This window comes from Python bivittatus, unplaced genomic scaffold, assembly GCF_059951505.1.
Source record: "Python bivittatus isolate LINGU-HERP-01145 unplaced genomic scaffold, Pbiv_v1 ctg000960_np1212, whole genome shotgun sequence".
Lineage (NCBI taxonomy): Eukaryota > Metazoa > Chordata > Lepidosauria > Squamata > Pythonidae > Python > Python bivittatus.
In genome coordinates, this window is record NW_028277124.1 from 20076484 (window position 1) to 20084492 (window position 8009).

Consider the following 8009-nt stretch of genomic DNA (forward strand, 5'->3'; position numbering starts at 1 on the left):
GAGAAAGTGATGTGCCTATGGATACAACTGAGTTTGTCTTAGTTTCAGCACAGCCTTCCTTATCTTAACCTTTGCTATGTGTTAACCCTACAAACAATATTTTCTTAGTACACATTTCTGTTGACTCACCTGCCTCCAAGCCACAGATTCATTTCCCTGAGGCAGTCTCATCAAGTCCTTTCCTCTGCTGTTTGGCAAAGGGTGGGGAATCAATTGTCCTCTTGCAGAAATAATTTAGCTAGCATAGATTTATGAAAGATGGAATTTCCTGGACTGGAATAAGTTGTCACTAAGTTCATTGTCGCCATCCTTCTACCCCCATGGTTTAGAAAATGTGTGTAGCTTTTACTTAAGCTGTTTTAAGGTCATGGAGATAGAGGGACAAAATGATTTAAATACAGAAAGATGTCAAAGGACTTACTGAGTCCAAAACATTGTGTCAGTTATAACTCTCTTATGAGCAAAACATTCTGGAACATACATTCCTTGAAAGAGCGCTCATCAATTTTTTCACATAAGGATAAATGATATAATAGTATGTGTACTTTCTCTGAGCCCATGAACAATGAAGCCTTTTCATAAATGTAATCTTTTTTCCTCCATAATGTAATAACTTCAAATAGATCCATGGTGGAGGGGTATCTTGGCTAAACAGAAATCAAGGGCTAGTGAACCAGATAGACTCCATGTTTGATTGGAATGTAAACTCTTTGCAGGTTTGCCTAGCACATGACTTTTCTGGTGATCATAATGGATAAGGAGCTTAATGAACTGAATGATGAATACTAATTTAATAAAGTACATAGTCCACCTCAACACACAGGTGCATGGAAATGCACAAGCATGCTAAGGTGGAATAAAACAGTGATATACTAAAGAGAAGGTTGACCTATGACTAATGGATAAAAGTAACATCATGAACTTCCATGGTCAAAAACTGCTCAAGAACAGCTAGATTCTCCCCAAACTGTCTTCTAAATTGTAACATTATTCCATGCCAAGATTGATTAAAATCAAGAGGTCAGAGTTCAGCACTTTTAGGTTATAAAATGGGAAACAAAGAAGAGCTCTGTGCGCAAGCTGGGAAAAGCATGTGGAGTGTGTACAGATATATACGTAGAGTGCAAAAGCTTGTCTCTTCTACAGCTTGCTTCTTGATTTGCTACTTCGTGCCTGCTACTTCTTTTGCTACCATTTCTGCCCTGGGAAATCTTTCTGGAATGAAAGACCTACAGTACAAGACAATTTTGGGTAACACTCTGATTTAGATAAATTCTCTGTTTACATTAGTTGGGAAAATTGTGTTGATCACTGTAATTAGCTGTGCTAGAATTGTGATATGTATTAAAGGGACAACTGTATTCAAGCGTTATTCAATAAACCTATGAACTATTGTACTGTTGTACCATTGCCTTCTGTGGTGCTTGTGACCACTGGGGACAAAGATCTTGATGGATCTTTGTGGGTGGTGGGTGGACTGAGTATGTGCCATCAAGTCGTTTTTGACTCTTAGAGAGCACCTAGATAGATTTTCTCCATGACGATCTATCTCTAACCTGTTCTTTCAGATCTTGAATGGGAAGGAAATAAGTTCACTATATTTTCCCCTTCCTGAGTGTCCATATCCCAGATGACACTTGCTTAATCCAGAAATTTCTGACCCCATTCACAGTCTGGACAGTGGTACTTTGGCTGATGACCCTAGAGGCCATTAACTTGCTCAGTTGGCTTCCTTGTTTGACTGAGCAGACGGTCCATTTCCTTCCATGTCCTTTGGTCCTTGCCATTCTTTGGCGCACCAGCCCCTTATGAAATTACAGAACAACAGCATGACAACATCACTTCCTTCCTTGTGCCTCTGCATGCACTTCAATAGAGGTGAAACTACAGCAGCCTTCTCCCATCACAAACAATGCAATTATGTGTACTAATTATATGCGATCTGTGTACTGCGGTTGCTCTGTATTCTTGCACAATTATTCACACATATTCAACCTGTGCAGAACCTAGGTATGCATTCCTACAAATCAAGTAATCAGAAAGAATGAATATTCCATCTGAAAACTCTCTCAATGCACCTCACTCTTGCCAACATCACTTAAACAATGTGGGACTCCTAGAGACTTCACTGCATTTTAGAATTTGATATCATATTCATCAATTAATTGGTACAGAATTAGAACTGAATTCAAATCCCAATCCTTCTGAAATGTCAGCACTGATTCAGAGAGTTGTAAGAACATGGAAACATAGACAAGATTCCCCAGGTTTTCCATTTGAGGACCATGCGGCTAGGAAGAGAGGAAAGGAAGATAGATATAGATTTGTTATGATGAGTTTAGTTCCTAATCACAATTAATGCTTTTACCAGGGTTCTCTATATACCTTCAGAGATAGATGCTGAAGCAGCCATCAACATATTGTGCCTTTCCAGGATTCAGAAAATGTAACCAGGTTTTGGTGCCATCTGTAAGGTCTGGGAGGATTTCTTGTGTGTTTTCTTGAGAAAACCTAGATACCCAAATCCTTCTGCTTCAGTCACTGTTTGCTCTTCTGAATCCATCATCCATTGCATTGCATTACAAGTCCCATGACTTTGATGCCAATTGAGCAAAAACCTCAGATGTTTAAACACATTTGTCAAAACTACGCAGCCCCTGGCACTATTCTTAATTAACTGAGGTGGCAAAATAAACTTCTAGCTTCTGTCCAGACAATTATCTGGAAAAAGTGATTGTAAAAATATCAAATATGGGTTAGATATATCTGAATCTAAGGAATATACTGTACTAATGAATTTAAAGTACAGATTTTAAACCACCAGATGGCCTCGGTGTCTGTTTTAAAGAAAAAAAATGCACTGTGTTGTTTTAAGAAACACATACAACTATGTGACTTTATTTTAAAAGAGAAAAACAGCTTTAAAATCCATTAGGACATCCTTCACACATTTTATAAACTGAATGCTACTTTACTGTAAAGACGATAAAAGAACTGAAGCATTTTCAATTTCAGATCTGGAAGGGCTTGTCTATATTTCAAACTCCAGCCCTAAAGTGTGTGAAGAACTGTATGGCCTCTCTGCAATTAATATTTCATAGGAAGTGTTTTAGAATTACTTTTAGGAGGATTCATCCCTTCATTTAAATATGCAAATGTAATGTGCAGAAGGGAACACATTCTTGTCTTCATTTGCTATGTCGCACCTGGTGCCATAGAAGCTTTAAAATGTTCATCCTGAACCAGTGGTTGACCCTTGTGTCTATTCCAGGACAGTGACGTATCGTGAAGAAATGGGCTTTGGGAATCAGGAAGGAATGAACAAACCGTTAAGGAGGACTTTCAGAAAAGCTAGCTCAGTCCTAAGAAAGAAGAATGCATGAGAAGAAAACTTAAAATAACCACATCTTGATTTTGCTTGGTATAAGTTGGGCAGAGAAACTGGCAGGCTTTCAAGATCCTGTTATCATACCCTACAGCAGTGTTGCCCAAACTTGGCCACTTTAAGATGAGTGGACTTCAACTCATGGCTGGCTGGGGAATTCTGGGAGTTGAAGTCCACTCATCTTAAAGTGGCCAAGTTTGGATAACACTGCCCTACAGCAATAAAGAGCATTCTTGGAATCCGTGCCATGCCTTGACCCTGTCTACCTCAAAGGTTGACACATCCATGCAGGAAGAGGATCAAAAATCAGCATGGCAGCCTCAACTATGCAATCAAAGCTCTGCCCCTTTTTTACTTGCAGGGTGGCTGCCATCTTGACTATTTTGACCCTTCCCTGCAGACATCCCTACGTAATGGAGGGTTTGCATATCAGGCAAATGAATAGCAACTAAAATCTGCTATTCTGCCCAAGTGCCTTGAATTTTTTCAGCATGTGTCACCCCCGGTTATTTAATCTAGCCTCCTAACCCTAGCATCATTGGCATCATTCATGATAATGGCTGTAAGTATCCACTAAAATCCTAAAATCCACTGGCGCTTAGCCAAGCCTAGGTGCCATCTGATCCAAAGAGACCCCAGAGTTCCCTGCAGGGACTCCCTGTCCTGGGAATCCTCCATTGGAAGATGCAGTGACTGTGTGCCAATACCCCATGAATGCGGGTGAAAACCACAACTCTTTTTTAGCTTGCTGTTCTTTACTATTCTTTATTGTTTCTGATCATGTCTTATCTTTTCTTGTCTGTCTCTTATTCTTCATATTCAAAGCCATTCTATCTCTGAATTCCAGATGCTCGTTGATAGGGAAGAATTACTTTCTTTACACTGTTAGTAGATTTCCCAGAGGTCTGTCACTCTCCATCATTGGAAACAGGATGTCAGATTAAGGTCACTTGTTAACCTCTCTAGTCCTCCACACTCATGAACTTCCATTTTGGCAAGTTTCATAGCCGTTCATATCTTCTCCCAGCCATCTAGAAAAGTCTTATGAAGATTGCAAAGGAATTTCCTGTAAGGAAAGGTGAAAATGGTACTAATAGTTAGATCAGGTTATCTAAATTGTTTTGAAAAAGGGCAGAGTTAATTTGGGCCTGAAAAATGCCCTGATTAATTGGATTTATGGTTTCCAAAGAGATAAGACTGGGAGACTGCTAAAAGCAGTTTTAGGGACAACAATCAGACTGTTTCTCTCATTGCATTAGAAGACACTGCCAATCTGGTTTATGCTAATCCCAGGAAGATTTGAAATTGACATGTTAAGTTAAAACTGAGGGCAGTTTTTGTAAGAACTGGCTACACAATATGACTAATTCCTCTAAATCAGAGTTTGACAAAAACTGAATGATGCTTTAAGTATATTCCTTTGTCTCACATCAGTAGAATGTGCAATGTAACATTTCACATGTAATATGGACGTGTCATTTACTGTAGGTTGCCTATATGATTTATTAAAATGCATGCTTGATATAAGATAAATGTTGATTTGACTTTGTAATGGCTAGATACACTAACATGCAAAAGTTTAGGATCTAATGATCTATTCAAATTATGACATGCAAAGCAACAATTTAAAAAGCCTCACCAGGGATGCAACAGTACTCAAAATTTGAAATTAAAATTGGAAACACCACACCTGGGAAGTGAATTGGAGCTGCTTTGAAAAGATGTTGCAGGATGACTGCTCTGAAACAAAGGGGATTGTATGTTTTGAAACTGATGCTATATTAATTTGATGTACGAAGATAGGGGATTCAATACAACTCAGTTTTCCAACAACTTTGCTGTACTGCAGAACACTGGGGGATGAAAACTCTTGATCTATGAAGCAATATAGAAAAGGTATTTGGACCAAACTCTACTTGCAACTTGAAGGAACAGGACCTACAATAGCCAGCCTTCCCCAGTCAGGTCCCTTTCTAATGTACTGGACTCCAAGTCCCGTCATCCACAACCAGCGCATAACCAGCTTCTCTTCCACAAATATTTCTGATGGTGTTGATGGTGGCAGGCATTTATGGCAGGAGTTCAATTTGCCCATATTCCCTATGAATGAAAATTAGTGTTGGGTAGAGTGGTGCTGCTCGGCCTTGAAACACAGGGGTCAAAGCCATCTCACTTCAACTGTCTGGTTTGTTCCGCTGGAAATGGTGCTTCTTTGATCTAGGGTTCCCTTGTGAAGGAGCACCTCACCACATCAAAACACCCCTTGAAAACTCTGCAGAGCCCTAGTAAAGGTAGGCCCTTAAGGAAACTGGGGCCAAAGTCATTTGTACTATAGAATATGCAGCCTGAGCCTCAGGCCTGCCCTCTCTGAAAACAGAGATACCAACATTCAGTACTTTTCCCAAGTCCACAGCTTGCTTATGGCAAATCCATAGAGGCTCAGGTGCAGAAAGCTTTGGCATTGTCTTTGCTAGGCTGCGATTCTATGCAAAAGTGAGGATGGGTTGTACAAAGAAACTCTACTGGCATGACTTCCTGTCTGGGACTGCGCTCTGAGTGCACGTCTCTCGCCTTTCACCTGACTATAGTGTTTTCAAACATTTGAATGATCAGCCTGTGTGGATAAGGGCTTCATTATTTGGTACATTTTATTTTGTTTTTTGTTTTTTTTTCCCCTTCATGGATCACTGCCTTGTCGTGGCGAAGGGGCTTGCGTAACTCAGTGAAGCCATGAGCTATACCGTGCAGGGCCACCCAAGACGGACAGGTCATGACAGAGAGTTCTGACAAAATGTGGTCCACTGGAGAAGGAAATGGCAACCCACTCCAGTATCCTTGCCAAGAAAACCCCATGGACAATGTCAAAAGGCTAAAAGACATGACGCCGGAAGATGAGCCCCTCAGGTCGGAAGGTGTCCAATATGCTACTGGGGAAGAGCGGAGGGAAATTCTAAGTAGCTCCAGAAAGAGTGAAGCGGCTGGGCCAAAGCCGAAAGGACGTTCAGCTGTGGATGTATCTGGAAGCGAAAAGAAGGTCCGATGCTGTAAAGAACAATATTGTATAGGTACCTGGAATGTAAGATCTATGAACCAAGGCAAGCTGGATGTGGTCAAACATGAGATGACAAGATTGAACGTCGACATCTTGGGAATCAGCGAACTGAAATGGACGGGAATGGGTGAATTTAATTCGGGTGACCATTATATCTACTACTGTGGGCAAGAAACCCTTAGAAGAAATGGAGTTGCACTCATAGTGAATAAGAGAGTGGGAAAGGCAGTAATGGGGTACAACCTCAAAAACGACAGAATGATCTCAGTGCGTATCCAAGGCAAACCATTCAATATCACAGTCATCCAAGTCTATGCCCCAACCACTGATGCTGAAGAAGCTGAAGTTGACCACTTCTATGAAGACCTACAACACCTTCTAGAATTGGCACCAAAAAAAGATGTCCTTTTCATCATAGGGATTGGAATGCTAAAGTAGGAAGTCAAGGAGTAATCGGAATAACAGGCAAATTTGGCCTTGGAGTACAAAATGAAGCAGGGCAAAGGCTAATAGAGTTCTGTCAAGAGAACAAGCTAGTCATAGCAAACACTCTTTTCCAACAACACAAGAGACGACTCTACACATGGACATCACCAGATGGTCAATACCGAAACCAGATTGATTATATACTTTGCAGCCAAAGATGGAGAAGCTCTATACAGACAGCAAAAACAAGACCAGGAGCTGACTGTGGCTTCTTACTGCAAAATTTAGGCTTAAATTGAAGAATGTAGGGAAAACCACTAGACCACTCAGGTATGACTTAGATCATATTCCTTGTGAGTACACAGTGAAGGTGATGAATAGATTTAGAGGATTAGATTTGGTAGACAGAGTGCCTGAAGAACTATGGACGGAGGTCCGTAACATTGTACAGGAGGCAGCAACTAAAACCATCCCAAAGAAAAAGAAATGCAAGAAAGCAAAATGGCTGTCTGATGAGGCTTTACAAATAGCTGTGGAAAGAAGGAATGCGAAAAGCAAGGGTGAAAGGGAAAGATATAAGCAACTGAATGCAGATTTCCAGAGAATAGCCAGGAGAGATAAGAAGGCCTTCTTAAATGAACAATGCAAAGAAATTGAGGAAAACAATAGAATGGGGAAGACTAGAGATCTCTACAAGAAAATTGGAGATATGAAAGGAACGTTTAGTGCAAAGATGGGCATGATAAAGGACAAAAAAGGCAGGGACCTAACAGAAGCAGAAGAGATTAAGAAGAGGTGGCAAGAATACACAGAAGAACTATACAAGAAAGATCTTAATGTCCCTGATGTCCACGCTGGTGTGATCACTGACCTTGAGCCAGACATCCTAGAGAGTGAAGTCAAGTGGGCCTTAGGAAGCATTGCTAACAACAAAGCTAGTGGAGATGACAGTATTCCAGCTGAGTTATTTAAAATACTAAAAGATGATGGTGTTAAAGTGCTGCACTCAATATGCCAGCAAGTTTGGAAAACGCAACAGTGGCCACGGGATTGGAAAAGGTCAGTTTACGTTCCAATTCCAAAGAAGGGCAACGCCAAAGAATGCTCAAACTATCGCACAATTGCACTCATTTCACATGCTAGCAA